Source organism: Nyctereutes procyonoides, unplaced genomic scaffold, assembly GCF_905146905.1.
Source record: "Nyctereutes procyonoides isolate TBG_1078 unplaced genomic scaffold, NYPRO_anot_genome, whole genome shotgun sequence".
NCBI classification, from domain to species: Eukaryota; Metazoa; Chordata; class Mammalia; order Carnivora; family Canidae; genus Nyctereutes; species Nyctereutes procyonoides.
In genome coordinates this window covers 38,938,931-38,953,696 of record NW_026575049.1, presented here as the reverse complement: position 1 = coordinate 38,953,696, position 14,766 = coordinate 38,938,931, and the positions used below count along the sequence as shown (strand labels likewise).

The window sequence follows — 14,766 nt, the reverse complement described above, 5'->3', positions numbered from 1 at the left end:
GTGTTAAATCAAGACTTACCCACCATGCGGAAGGCACGGCTCTCTGCTGGCCTCATGAGTCATAGTCCCTGCCATCAGGGACTCAAACGTGCTAGGATCTACTTTTCCAGATTTGTTTCTTTGATTTAATGGAAAATACATTTCTATTTCCTCACCTCACTATTTTTATATTTGGACCAGAGTTAGGTACTCAATCTTCTTGTTCCCATCGGCTTTCTGCTTCTACCCGAGTCCTGTGGCTGAGTGAGGGTCAGCCAGAGGACCTGCCCCAGCACGGAACGACAGTGCGGCTCTTCCCAGCACACATGCAAGTCCTCCGGCCCCATGCTGGCCCAGCAGTAAGCCAGGCCTGAGGGGAGGATCGAAAAAGAGGCCATAGTAAGAAATGGCTGTTTTGGTTTAAAGTTGTGCTGGTACACTCATGTTTGTGACTTGTTTGCCTTTTTTTTTTCTCCTTTGGGTTTTTCAGACACCAGTGTCACTGTGGGAATAACGAGAAGTCCTCTGAGCTATCACTAATTCCTGGCTTTCCTGAGTTGGTGGCCAGATGGATGTGGAGATGAAGGTCATGTATGGCCACTGCATAAGGATTGTGGGGCCCAGTGTAGATGGATAGTTGGTGCTTTTCAGATAAGATAAAGCTACCAAGGAAGGAATACTATGATAGGAACGAGGGGTCATATACAAGCAATTTTTTTTGATTTATAGTTTCCTCATGGCTTGATTTAGTTTTTTATTATAGGACTGTAACTCTAGAGTAGTCATGAATCTACAAACTGAACCACAAGCCACTTAAAAACATCAGGACTATTAAAATACATTTTCTGCCAATTTTTTTTCCCCTCTCGACGGATGCAACTTATCTTTGACAGTCTCATGCTCCAGATGAAAGAAATCTCAAGGAAATTAAATACAGTCTGCTGTTTGATGTTGCCACCAAATTCCATCTTTAGGTTGCTGTGTGTGCCCTCTTTACTTGATCGACTGATGGATTGATTGAGAAAACAATTGTCTGGATCAGTTAGACTATGGGTGACCAGGGGTAAGATACCAAAACTGTTGCCAAAGAACTCTTTTTCATTCTGATTTTTCTCACTCCGTAGATAGCCATGTCTCGCAGACAACTAGAAACCAGAATAAAAGTTTTATCAACAATGTCGGAGCACTAATTTTTTTTTTTACTCTCTCTGCCTTTTCCTGCAGCCTGGATGACACCAGAAACCAGCAGAGTCCCCCTGAAGGCTGCCCCAAATTGGGGAGAAGGTGAGGTTTTGCAATGGGCCAGACTCAGGCAGCCAGGTCAAGTGGTCCTGGGAGCTCTCTTCCCCTTCTCTCTCTGATCTCTGCCAACAAAGGAATGAGGACTCTTCTGTATTTTACCACTTCCGGTGGTGCCCAGGTGTTGAGAAGGGCCAACAGAGCAACATGACTCCAACGAAGGCCAGGGGCAGCTTTTGAATGATGGGAAAGTGGAACCTGACTTTCAGTTATTTAGAAGCCACTGGAAGATTTCCAAAGCAATAGCCTCTAACAATAGCCTTTTTCCTAATATAATTATCTGCATTTTAGAGGAGAGGAGATTGCCGTACAAAGAGAGGAAGTACTTGCTTCAGACCTCAGAGGAGTCCACTCTGTTTCTATAGCAAGAAGACTGGTAACCAGCGGCCGGTCCCTCTATCTGCTCCCTCCTTGGCAGTATCATGGCCACACCATTTTATCCTTGGGCCTGCCTTTGCATAGGGATGCTAGGTGCTCCGGGCTCTTGGAAGTTGATATTCTCCACTCCCTTAAGGAAGAGGAAAGGAAAACATTCCCAGTTTTCTGAAAGGCAACATGTTTTCTGTCTTGGCCACTTACCATCATCCCCACCCAAAAGAGTCCGTATTCATTTGTGATGTACTAAAGCAACCGCATCGTGGTTACCTTAACCGAGAGACAGAGTTCCAGGATTCAAGTTAAAAGTAACTGAAAACAGAATGACAAACACATGCTAAAGCATGGAAACAGCAGTTCTATTAAAATACCTTTGCAACTTGCTTTATCTCCCCTTGCAGACATCCTGCCTAGAGTGGCTCCCCTCTGCTCTGCACCAACATCCCCTTTTCCCCCTTTCCCTAGGCAGAGTCATGAAAGGCAGCCTTTGATGTGGGGATAACTACTTAAACACCCCCAGCATGTCTGCCAAATTATAGGACAAGGCTGGAAGCCCAGTGCTTGCTGCAGAGACCCTGAAACAATGCAGAAGGGGCCAGGTCCTCAGGCTGTGATACCTTTTCCATATTCTGTGGCACAGAAGGGAGGTGGATTAGACCACACTACATGAATAATCTGCTCCTCCTCAGCGAGGAGTCTGATAACGGGGTTCGATCTCAAAGCCCTGAGATCATGACCTGAGCCAAAATCAAGAGTCAGATGCTTAACCGACTGAGCCACCCAGGCGCCCCTCATCTTTCTTTTATTTTTCACAATGATTCGCATTTGTACAACTGATCTAGTAGGAAACCATTTCATTGTTTCTAGCCTAAGGGATCAAGTAGCTCTATCTGCAGAGAGAGAAAGATGTCTGAGGGGCTTGTAGGAGGAAGTGAAGTGCCCTGGGCACTGTTAGGATTTAGGAGAAAGGAGAAAGGAAATCTGCAAATATGGTTTACGGCGGTGAATCTCTAAGAGTTTGGTAGCAACCCACACTAGGAAGTGCATTTTTAAGTCATAACCACATCACAGTGCCCCACGCACAGTGCTGACAAAATATGTCATGAAATAATTCTTATCCTTACGGTGTGAGATGCATTTTGTTCCTTTTCTTTCTTTTTTAGAAAATCTAAGTCAATGTTATTTTATTGTTAGAAATACACAAGACACAATCCACTACACAGGTCTCATGGCTCACTATGAAATTATGAGACGGACCCCTCATTTGAACAACTTGCATTTGGGGCAGACTCAGGCGAGGGAGAATTTCTTGTGAACTCATGGCTCCTGTGTGAACTTGTGGAGTGACAACAGAGAAGATAGGCACCTGATTTAAGAAAACATCACAAAGGTAAGTTGAACTTGAGGTGAGGCCTGCAGCTTTCAAGTGTCAACCATCTCTTAGAGAAGGAAGCACGAGTGGCTTTAACTTGGTGGCCAGTGTATAAGCATCACATCCTAGTACCTTATAAGAAATCCTGGGGCGCCTGAGTGGCTCATTGGGTTAGACTTCTGCCTTCGGCTCAGGTCATGAGTTCAGAGTCCTGGGATTGAGCCAACATCGGGCTCCCTGCTCAGCAGGAAGCCTGCTTCTCCCTCTCCACCCCTGCCTGTCCCCTCTCTCACTATCTCTTCTTCTCTCTCTGTGCCTCAAATGAATAAATAAAATCTTAAAAAAAAAAAAAAAAAAAAGAAAAAGAAAAAGAAATCCTGCTTTGAAGTTTCTTATCTTTCTGGAGAAAGGAGTAAAATTGTCTGAGGTTTCAGGAAGCTTATCTGCATCGAATAATCCTTCTAGATGGTGATGTTTCCAGCAAAGGCACCTCCACCATGGTATCTGTGACTGAAGCTTGGTTCTCAGGGGCTGGATCTGCCTATTATGCCTGTTGACCTGAAGTACTTAGTAAAAGCACTCTCTTTCCCTTTCAGAGTGCCCCAGTGTGGACCGTAAATTCTGTGGTAACCTTAAAAATGGGTAACTAAGGAAAGTAGGTCTATAGCACACAGTCTATATTATTATTATTGCTTTGTTGCAAAAACATGAGCCTAAAAAAAAAAAAACAAACATGAGCCTATGTGTTTATTCATCTCTAATTTCTAACCTGTGATGTAGACTTTAAGGTAAGTGTCGGAATGATGCATATGGGTACCTACTTCTAAAATTCAAGGGCATGGCAGGTCATGCAGAAGCATGCTTGTAGCCTTTTCCTTAGTCCTGCACACCCGGAGGCACTGAGCCCTGGGTCTACCATGGCTCCTGAGGTATCCTCAAGGGGAAGGAGGGAACATGTGTATATTTAGGGACAGCCCCGTGCCACTCGAGGTGAGGTCTGGACATAGTTCAACTACCACAGATTTGGGGGTCAGGGCCTTCAGAGCTATGGATGCCTCATCTTTCCCAACCTCCGATCCATCCCCTACTTCTGGTCTCCCGTAATGCTGCTGCTTCTGTACCCATGTGAGGCTTCTGCCTGTGTCCTTGCCTCCCTGCTGGAGTAGGGCTCTGTCCTGAACTGTCTCATCTGCTGGGCCATGGAACTGCCTCCCAGCTCCTTCCAGACCCAGAGAGGTTGAAACCATCATAGGCCACCAGCGTAATTTGGGGACCTGCCCATCATCCCATTGTGTGGCTGACATGTGATCTCACTGAGTCAGTCCCTTTGCTCCTGGTGCCTGAGATTGCTCTGCTGCTGGCTGACATTTCCACAGTCCTTGTAGTTGAGACCTGGCCCACCTCCCTTCCTGTCCTAGGTCACCCTTGTCACCGGGCCATGTGTGCCCCACTGGAGCACCCTGAGCTAGGTCACCCCAGGCTGGCCAAGCACCCCTGGGGCATCAATAGGCTCTTCATCACCTGCTGTCTTACCGTGGGGTGTCCTGGCTCCAGGTCTGCCCTGGACTGCCTGGACCCTTCACCCCCGTGGGAGGGGCACCCTGACTCCAAGCAGGGCTTTCATTTCCACTTTGCAACCTACTTTTATTGAATGTTTGTGGTTTCTTGAAAGTCAATAATATGTTTGAGGAGGGGGTGAGACTGATTATTGTGAAGATAAAATGACTTTTATAGTTAACTGTGGATCTTTGGCATCCTATGTTATGGGAGAGCAGGGTAGAAGGCTGCACCGTGAACCTTCTTGTTTAATGTCCTATACAAAACCTGAATCTGGGCCCCAAGCTTTCAATTTTCCCTTCATTACAGCAAAGGAGAAAGATTTGCTACCTGCCCATGGCCTTGCTGTGTACTACAGAGGTGTAGTGGTCAGGAAGTCAGCTGGGACTCTGATCTCAAATCTGCCTCTTCGTAACTGCCAGGTGGACTCATAGCTTCCCAAAGCTGTTCATGTCTTACTGTCCAGGATGTGATTAACTTTAGGGTTTTGAGATGAAGAGATTATCCTGGCTTATCCAGGTGAGCCCAATGTAATCATAAGGGTCCTCATAAGGGGAAGAGGATGCAGGAGAGTCAGAATCAAAGAGAGATTGAAGATGTTACAATTTTGGCTTTGAAGGTGGAGCAAAGCACCATGAGCCAACGGACATAGGAGGCCTCCAGAAGCTGGCAGAGGCCAAGGAACAGATTCCTCCCCTCAGGCCTCCAGAAGGAATACAGCCCTGCACAACCCCAGATTTTAGCCCAGTGAGACCCATGTTAGACACTTGACCTCCAGAACTGTGAGATCATAAATTTGTGTTGCTTTCAGACAATAAACTTATTCGTTACAGCAGCGAGGAGAAACTCATACATTGATTGACTCTCCTCTGCTAAGGCACTTTTCTGGAGTTCAGTTTGTTTCCTCCTCTGTAAACTGGGGTAATATTAGTGCCTACACCACGTTGGCTGTTGTGAAGACAGGACAATGTTAGGCAAGTCAAACGCACAGTCTGCTTCCTGGCACATGATGAGTGCTCAATTAATGATCACTCTTACTATTCTTATTGCCTTGTTCAATCCTTACAAGTACTTTAAGAAGTTACTGCTATTAGCCCCATTTTACAGGTGGGGTCCTGGGAAGTTGCAATCTTGCCTCAGTTCCTTGTAAGTGTCAGCATGACAATCCAAGCACAGGCAGCCCAGATCCCCAGTGCCTGCTCTCCTCCCTTAACAAACTGCAGGTGTACTGGGAGTTTTTGCAAGGACACAAGCTGTGGACACAGAACACTGGACTGAGACCCCAACATGAGCACTTTGCAATGGCTGATGACATGTGAATTACAGTGAAAGAGTTTCTGAGAATTCAAATGAAGTACTTAAAAATGGGTTATTGAACTTCTATCCTCCAACACATACTTACATGGTGCCTACTACCCACCACTTACTGTTGCAGGTGATGGGGATACCTCAGTGAACAAAACAGAGAGCTTCTGCTTTAATAGGAGCTCACATGTTATTAGGGGAGAGACAGACACCACAATACATGGCACTTTATGGGTGTGTATATGTGTGAGATGATAAGTCTTAAAAAATATCAGAGTAAGGAGTAAATCAGGGCAAGGAGCTAGAGAGCGGCAGACATTGTAATTTTAGATGGGATGTTCAAGGGTGGTGCTAGAATTGGTGGGAAGGGGGTATGTGATTTTCTTAGAGAGCCTGATCCCTTGGTGGCACCAGTAAGTGCAAAGGCCCTGGGGCAGGGCAGCTGCTTGGCACAGTTGGGGAAAGGCAGTGTAACTGGAGCATCCTCATTGAAGGGGAGAGAGGGAGGAGATGAGGTCAGATTTCAGGGCCTGGATCATGTCAGGCTCTGTAGGCTATGTAGCGTTAGGATTTTATTTTGATTTGGGAAGCCATTTAAGGGTTTTGAGCAGGCAAGACACATGGTCTAATTTAAGTTACAAAAAAAGATAATACAAGTTTTAAAAAGAGACTTGTGGTTCAATGAGCTCATGTTGGCCTCAGGAGCTGCCTTAGCTGCCCCTGCCTGAGGCTGGCGGAGGTTTGCAGACGCTTCCCAGGAAACAGTGAAGTGCCCTGTACGAAAGTAGAAGCAGCCCAGGGCAGGGTGCCAGGGTCCTGCCAAAGCTAATTCAGAGCGGACTGGAGGATTGGCTACTGTGGCTTCTTAATAATGGTGTCTGAAGGGTTTATCAGTACTTCTAGCCAAATTTCATTATTTAAATGATGTTAAACATGCCACTGAATTTCCAAACCTTCTGGCCTATTGAGAATTCTATTTTGCATAGAAGATCCTCAGTCTGCCCTCCTCGCTGCCCCGAGTTTTTCCATCTGAGAGTATTTTAGACGTGGCGTTGTGGTTGTGAACATTTCTCCCCTCTCTTGGAAGATTGCCAGGCTGGTGAGTTTGAGTGACGATGCATTTACAACTGTTCATTGAATTTTTACATTTTCAATTTGCAGGACTAGAGAGAAGGGCGCCTCAACAGGAGTTTGTCTTAGGCACTTTCAAAATCTCTTGGTTTCCTTGACATTGTGTGCACGTTACTCTTTTTTCACAGACTCCCACTGGAAAGTCTTGTTGACCTGTCTTGATGTAGGAATTGGAAGCGAATAATATTTGTTTCATTACACAGTGTAATTAAAGTCAGGGCTCTGAAATAAGGAGACTGTTCTCTCTTGCCTGTTTTTTTGTTCACTAAATTATATTTAAGGAAAACAGAATTGTTGTTGTTGTTTCCTAATAAATAAATCAAGAGATTCTGAACAAAGCTAGAGAGATTTTGAAGAAGGAACCTCATGTCTAGGATTTATTCAGCATCTCCAACTCTCTTTCTCTTCCCTTAACACACACCTCCCAAACTTACATGCACACGCGTGAACACACACACACACACACACCACGCTGACTGTGGGGAATAAGAACTTCCGAGTCAAAAATTTACTCCTTAAGGATATATTACCATCAAATATTAGTGCTTATTGCCAATGAAACTCCCATTTAAAAAGTAATTATTACAATAATTAATTATGCCCCTATGCCACATATCAAGGATAGAAAAGGACTATTAAACCTGTTTCTAAGCCAGTATCACAGAAGGGAAAAGTACTATCAACAAGGAAAACTTCTGGCTCTTTCCTAAGCATCTTAACATTTCTTATGCCTGAATTAAACACACCAGTTCAGTCCAGGAAATATTTTTTAGGCAGCTGCTGTGTGCAAGGCACCATGCTTATGTTCAGGGTATGATCAAGAAGGTTACCACTTTGCCCATGCTCTTGAGAAGGTGCTGGAAGTAAGGGAAGAATTTTAAAAAGAAAAATAAACGGTAAGTGGGAAGCAATCACTTGTATTTTTCAAAAGGATTTTATTTATTTATTTGAGAGAAAGGAGAGCAAGAGAGAGAGCACAGCAGCAGAGGAAGTGGCAGAGTCCCCGCTGAGTAGGGAGCTTGTTGTGGGACTTGATCCCAGGACCCTGGGATCATGACCTGAGCTGAAGGCAGACGCCTAATAACTGAGCCACTCAGGCACCCCCTTTACTCTCAGTTTTAAGATGAGGTTCTTTCTCAATGGTGGAGACTTTTCCAGCAATCTCTGATCAGATTCCTGGCAGCCCTGGCCCCGTCCTGCCTGGGTTCAGCTTCCCCACCTGCTGGTTCTGAGCACTTCGCTTCTCAGCACCTGGCTGTCCTTATCTATAAGCCAGGAAACCAGGAGCACTCCTTAAAGAGCTGCTACATGGATCACAAGAAAGAGCATGTGCATGTGTATGCACGTGTGCACACACGAGTAGTATTCACTACAGTGCTGGCCCAGGCAAGTGCTCAGACATCAGCTACGGTGACCTCTCTGGCCCAGAGTTTCATTCTAAGAAGAAATTCCATTTAATTCCAAATGGAATTAAAATTCCATTCTAAATTTGGAATTGAAATTAGTCCCAATTCAGATTCTTTACAGAGGTTTGTTTTTCCTTTTTTTTTTTTTTTTTTTTTTTTACTTTGGAGAGCCAGGACACCTCTTCATTTCCTCTTACAAAATGTGGGCTTATAGGAATGTTCAAAGAGAACAAAGAGCAGCATTGTCCCTAGATTATTACTGCTACCCCTCCCTGCCCGATGCATACACATTTAGCTCATCTCGTACCTGTAGGACACACCTTCAGTCTGCGGTTGAATCCCATTTGCTCCCATCTCTGTATCGTTCACATTCTTCCCCACCTGTCTGTGCTTTCATAATTCCTTACTTCCTTTCAGCTCCATACCTTTGTCGGTGTAAACTTTAACCATCCGTGTCTTTCCTACAGGAATATCGCCCACCATTCCTACAGGATGCATGCGTGCCATTCAAACACACTATTCATTGCATATGGCCTGAATATTGCTTTTTTTATTTTTTTTTGTTTTTTTGCTTTTTTTTTTTATTATTCTAATGCCAACCAGAAGGTCCTTGAAGCCAGGCCAGTTTGAACTTGGTTGAACCTTCTGCAGGGGATAACACTGTTCTAAGTCAGTTTCCTTACCTGAAAATAGGAATAATAATAATAAATAATAATAATGCCTGTAGGGTGGCTGGGAATGTTATATGAACTAATACTAGTTCCCAGACAGAGTGCTCAGTCAATAAATTATAGCAATTGTTTTTCGAAAAGCTGACCCTAGTGGTTGGTTATTTATAGTTTTTGTAATCAGCAGCAATAATTAAAGTGCTTTATTTTTGCATGGATTTTGCAATTAAAAAAAAATCCCATGATTAGTATCCGTGTAGGAATTTAGCAAGCTATTTAAAATGTAGAGAAAATATAAAATTACAAATAATCTTACAAGAAACAATAACTTTGTATATTTTAGTATATTTTTTCAGGATGTATATTACACAGTTAAGAGCATATCTTATAAATATAGGTTTGAGTTTAAAAATTAAAAATTCTTTGCAGGGGATCCCTGGGTGGCGCAGTGGTTTGGCGCCTGCCTTTGGCCCAGGGCGTAATCCTGGAGACCCGGGATCGAGTCCCACGTCTGGGCTCCCGGTGCATGGAGCCTGCTTCTCCCTCTGCCTATGTCTCTGCCTCTCTCTCTCTCTCTGTGACTATCATAGATAAATAAAGAAAAAAAATTCTTTGCAAATTTTATTTTCAATTATTGTATATATTTAATACAATGGCTGTATCACAATTTTTTTAACCATACTGTATTTGAGCAGTTGCACTAATCATTTTAATGGATACATATATGTTGTCATATAGCCCTGTCTGCTTTCATACTATCCACTTTGTCTTACTACAAGGGATATGAATTAGAAGTAGAATAATCAACATCATGGATTTTTCTTTTTTTGTGTTCATGCTAAACCATAGACTGACATCTTGAAATTAGTCTGAGACCAGGCAAAAAGTGCTCTGGTGCCTCTTGCTTCACATTAAAATAATCAGTTCCTCCTGCCTCTTCATACACCCCTACCCCCTTCCTGCTGATTAGACGGGTCCCAGGCAGGAAAAGAAGGCTCACTTCCTAAAGACCAAAACGAAATTCTCACTTTCCCTTAAAATCTAATTATACATGCCTTCTTAGTGAAACCCGTGGAGTGTATTTTATGAGTCTTTGGCTTGGTATGGTTTGCTTTCAGTGTAACTTTTCAGTATTTCCTTTTTACTGTAAAAGTATTCTGTTAAAATGAATTTTTATTCCTCTTCTCTCTATCCAAAATTTATCTTTTAAATTCAACAAAGCCCCAAACTATAAAAATGTACTCAAAGTTAAAATTGATCTTTGCAAGCTTACACTTAAGATAATTAATGATATTTATGAAATATATCTGTCAAATATCAAATTGCTCAGAACTTATGTTAGTTCCTTTCTATTTTTCATCCTTATTTGGTATATTGGAGACTAAATGATAAAAGGCTGATGAATCAGTGATAATGAGGAAGAAATCAGCCAAATAAGCTTTTAGGGGTCATGTAGATCAAGGCACAAGATGGTGTGTATTTTTACTATTCAGTGGGTTGCATTAGTAGTGTAGAAATTAGCATATTGCTCATTAGCTCCTGCAGGGAGGCTGCTTCTCCCTCTGCCTGTGTCTCTGCCTCTCTGTGTCTCTCATGAATAAATAAATAAAATCTTAAAAAACCCAACTAGCTATATCCTGATAAAATTGCTTATCTAAAGCTCAATTTATGTTTTTTTTTTTTAAAGTTTCCATCATTCTAATTCCCAATCATTATAAGTATTTGAATATTCTGGCTAAATGAAAGAAATCACAATGTCATATAAAGATAACTAATTTCAAAGAATTAAAGTTTGAATGCTTGGTACAAGGACATTGATCATAAATTTAACAAAAATCAGATTACCAAATGACCTGATGATATATTTTTTTCTTAATTAGAAGTTATAGTTCTCCATATAATTTGTTGTTTTCAGATGCATCTTAAAATACATCAATGTGGAGTGGTATATAGTGAGAATTCCACCCCCCTCTTTTTTTTTTTTTTAAGATTTTATTTATTCATGAGAGACAGAGAGAGAGACGCAGGGATATAGGCAGAGGGAGAAGCAGGCTCCATGCAATGTGGGACTTGATCCCAGATCCTGGGATCACACCCTGAGCCAAAGGCAGACGCTCAATCACTGAGCCACCCAGGCGTTCTTTCCTCCCTCTCTTGTAAAGCTAGTGTTAAATTAGTGGCTCATCTCAAAATCAAAGACCTCTTAGAATCAAGAAATAGGATAAACAATAAATGTAGTAAGACCACACATAATTTTTCATTTTCTTCTCTCTGCTGGTCTGTATTTTCTGGCATATATTTGTACAGTAAGATACAGTGAAAGAAAATATAAACACTATGAATATAATTTCACCTCTTTCTTTGGTGGTGTTAAAAACAGGACAACAGGCCCCAAATGGAGTCACTTATATTAAGCTCCACGTCACCAAACACACTTAACCTAAGTACAATTTTGGTCTCTTCCAGTAATGGAATTTTAAAGCAGTCAGAACTCACCTGATGAGCATTAGTTAGGTCATCTGCCTGATAGAGCCCTGTCATCCTCTAAAGGAAAGTAACGTTGGAATAAACAGTCCACTTTTTTTGCCCCATGTACCTTCCTAGTTCCTGTTCCCTTCTGTCTGTAAAAGTTTTCAATTTTGTACACACTGCACAGCCCCTTCTGTCTGCTGGGTGGGATACTGCCCAATTCATGAATCATTGAGTAAAACCAATAAGATCTTTATAATTTATTCGGTTGAAAAAAATTTTTTTGATGATGGGGAGAGGACAATTTAAACTCAGTTTCTTGGCCATCTATTTTAAATCTGAAGTATTTTAGACACCAGTAGACTATGTAGGTCCCTGTGTTAAGAGCTATCAGATTACAGAGAGAAATATGACGTGGCCTAGCCTCAGGATCTGGAACCAATGGAGAACTCCAGAAGCACTAAGTGGGATGAAGAAATCTAATAGTGCAAAATGCATTCAAAAACAGGCAAGATTGAGTGAGCAGTCAGGGAATATTTTAGGGGAAACTATGCAACTCTTCATGAAGGTTATACATTGAAGCATTTTCTTAATATCAGAAAAGGCCTCGAAAATGTAATTGTGTGAGTTGAGTAGTTGGCTACTTCTTTAAAGACAAAAACTCTCCTAAGATTGAATGGATCTCAAAATGTAATAGGTTTGATTACAGCACATCATGTTATAAACCTAGCAATAAAACAAAATTCAAATAGCATTCCTCAAGAAACAAATAAATAAAATAAAACCAGAACAAACCTATATAGAGCAAGTCCATGATAAAATAACATCAGCTAATAACGCAAGTGTAATACTATCTTTTGACCTCAGAATTATTAATTTAAAAAAAGGCCTGGTAATATCTCTTTTTATTAGATTAGACCTAATAAGGTGCCTTGCATGGAGTATGACTAGAGGATGTTAACATGTATGACACCTATTATCAGAATATGCCAGCTTATCAGTGTTAACATTATTACACAATTGGCCCAAGCATTACTCAGTACTGTGCATTTGCTCATATCCTGCTCTAGAAATTAGTAAATTAGTAAAATGTGAATGCATTTCCTTTAAGCACACAACAGCTCTCTGTACTTTGGAACCGTCAGCCGTAACAAGTCATCTTGTATAAACATACTTTCCCAGCCTAATCAGACTCCTCAGTAATTTGCCTCCTCACCCCAGGCCATCCGGAAATTCTGTCAAGGAGAAAAAGCTCCAGGGCACTGTGGTTTCCCCCCTCCCAATGTTTATTTTATACTTTTTTCTTCTTTTTTTCTTTTACAAAAAGCTTCCTGGTGTTCAAAACCCTGTGTAGTTCCTGTTTCCCCGTCTGAGAGGGTAAGATGAACGGAGGGTTCCCTCTGTGTTCTTTCTACTCCCGGAGGCACCTGTCGTGGGTTTGGAGCAGCTGCCAGGTTCTGTCCCTTCCCCACAGCCCTGCAGCCCCGGGCAGGAGCTGGCTGCAGGTGGGGGCCCGCTGCCAGGCCACTGGGGCTGGGTTTGGGGTCTGCAGGTGCACAGTGCCAGAGAGCTCCCTCCCGGGGCAGAGGCCGCACAGCTGGCAGCGAAGCCTGGGAGGACACAGGGAAGGAAGGGGCCCCGGGGAGGAGGAAGCTTACCTGTCCTGTCGTCTGCCCTCGGCGAGCCCAGGGACCAGCGGGGAGGCAGGGCCCACGCTCGTGGGCTGCTCCTGCAACTGTGTGTGCAGCTGCTGGCCAGCTGCCGCCTCGTGTCAGCAGGGCTATAAATAAGGTGCTGTCCAGAGCTGAGAGATAAGAACCCAGCCCCTCGCTCCCGCGAGCCTTTTAAGGTATCCAAATTAAAGGAGCCTCGGCCCCCAGATGGGAAGGGGTGCCAGCTCCCCATTTGGCCTGCCCACCTCAAGGACACCCTGGGCCTTGCACCCTGGGCCAACAACCCAAGGAGGAGTGAGGGGGAAAGCCAAGCGCTGGGAGGGATCTCACTTGGTCAGACAAGTGGTGGAGTCCCTGGGGGAGCTGCAGGGGCTCGGATGCTGGGAGACCCCCACCCCCACCCCCCAAGATCAGGGCCGGCGCTGTGGTACAGAAGGGGGAGGAAAGTCATCCAGGCCACAAGGTGCCCTGGGGTGTGCTGTGGGTTGTCAGCGCTGCCTCTTGCAAGGAGCACAGGGACCCTCTTCCCTGGCTTCAGGGGTATTGATTTGGGTGAAAAAGATTCTAGGGGAGATTCTAAGGGATCGGCTTCATGCTGGGCACTTGGGAGGCCGCCGGGAATGCAGTCTTTTTACAAAGGCCCTCTCTCCCCATTCCCACCCCCCACTCATGCATGACTGGGGGGATTCTTGGGCCACAAATCATTTTCTTTATAGAGCTAATGCAGAAATCTTATGGAACTTTTTTATTTTTTAAGATTTTATTTATTTATTCATGAGAGACACAGAAAGAGAGGCAGAGACACAAGCAGAGGGAGAAGCAGGCTCCCTGTAGGGAGCCCAACGTGGGACTCAGTCTGGGATCCCAGGATCATGCCCTGAGCCAAAGGCACCCAACCACTGAGCCACCCAGGGCTTTTAAAAAAACCATATGCTAGAAGAGGTCAGAGAGGACTAATTTGGGGTAGCAATAATTCCTGATTCGCCCCTGAATTTCTTATTTCTGAGAGGCATTTCAGCCATGGCTGGGGGTCAGGTGAAGGACAACTGAGGTCAGCTGTTTGGCAGCTGCTGTCTGCCATATGACAGACATTCCACATCTGGGAATTTATCCTAAGGAAAGAATCATGGATGTCAGCAGAGATACAGCTCCAGGGACATTTCTTGCAGGTTTTTTAATAATTGAGGAAAGTTGGAAACAACAAAAATGACTAACAACCGAGACTGGGAAAATGAGGAATAGTATAGCCATGAAGGAAACACTGCAACCTTTGGAAATGTCATAGAAGAATATTTAATAACATAGAAACAATATGATGACATGCTGGTAGTGAAAATGCAGGTCACTTTAAGGGAAACTTGGTGTATGTGCGAGAAGTTACTATTGCACATATGCTGAAAGGATAGGCATCCAATGAGGAAATGTGCTTATGGCAGGGTGATGAGATTATGGCTGTTTTTTCCTTGGCTTATATGATATCTCTAAATTGTACACAATGATATTTTCTTGCTTTTATAATAAAAACATTAATT

General features: G+C 43.4%; 1 protein-coding gene across 3 annotated transcripts in view; it reads right to left on the bottom strand.

The window, feature by feature from the left end:
- The window catches only part of FHL2 (four and a half LIM domains 2), a 68,446-nt gene extending 55,084 nt beyond the window's left edge, over positions 1-13,362 (bottom strand). The window contains exon 1 of one of the 3 annotated variants that reach the window (XM_055327877.1): positions 13,220-13,362. The gene's annotated coding sequence lies outside the window, so the exon portion shown is untranslated. The remainder of the gene's footprint in view (positions 1-13,219) is intronic. The other 2 variants (XM_055327879.1, XM_055327875.1) reach the window with 2 other exon arrangements.
- Between the last annotated feature and the right edge of the window lie 1,404 nt (positions 13,363-14,766).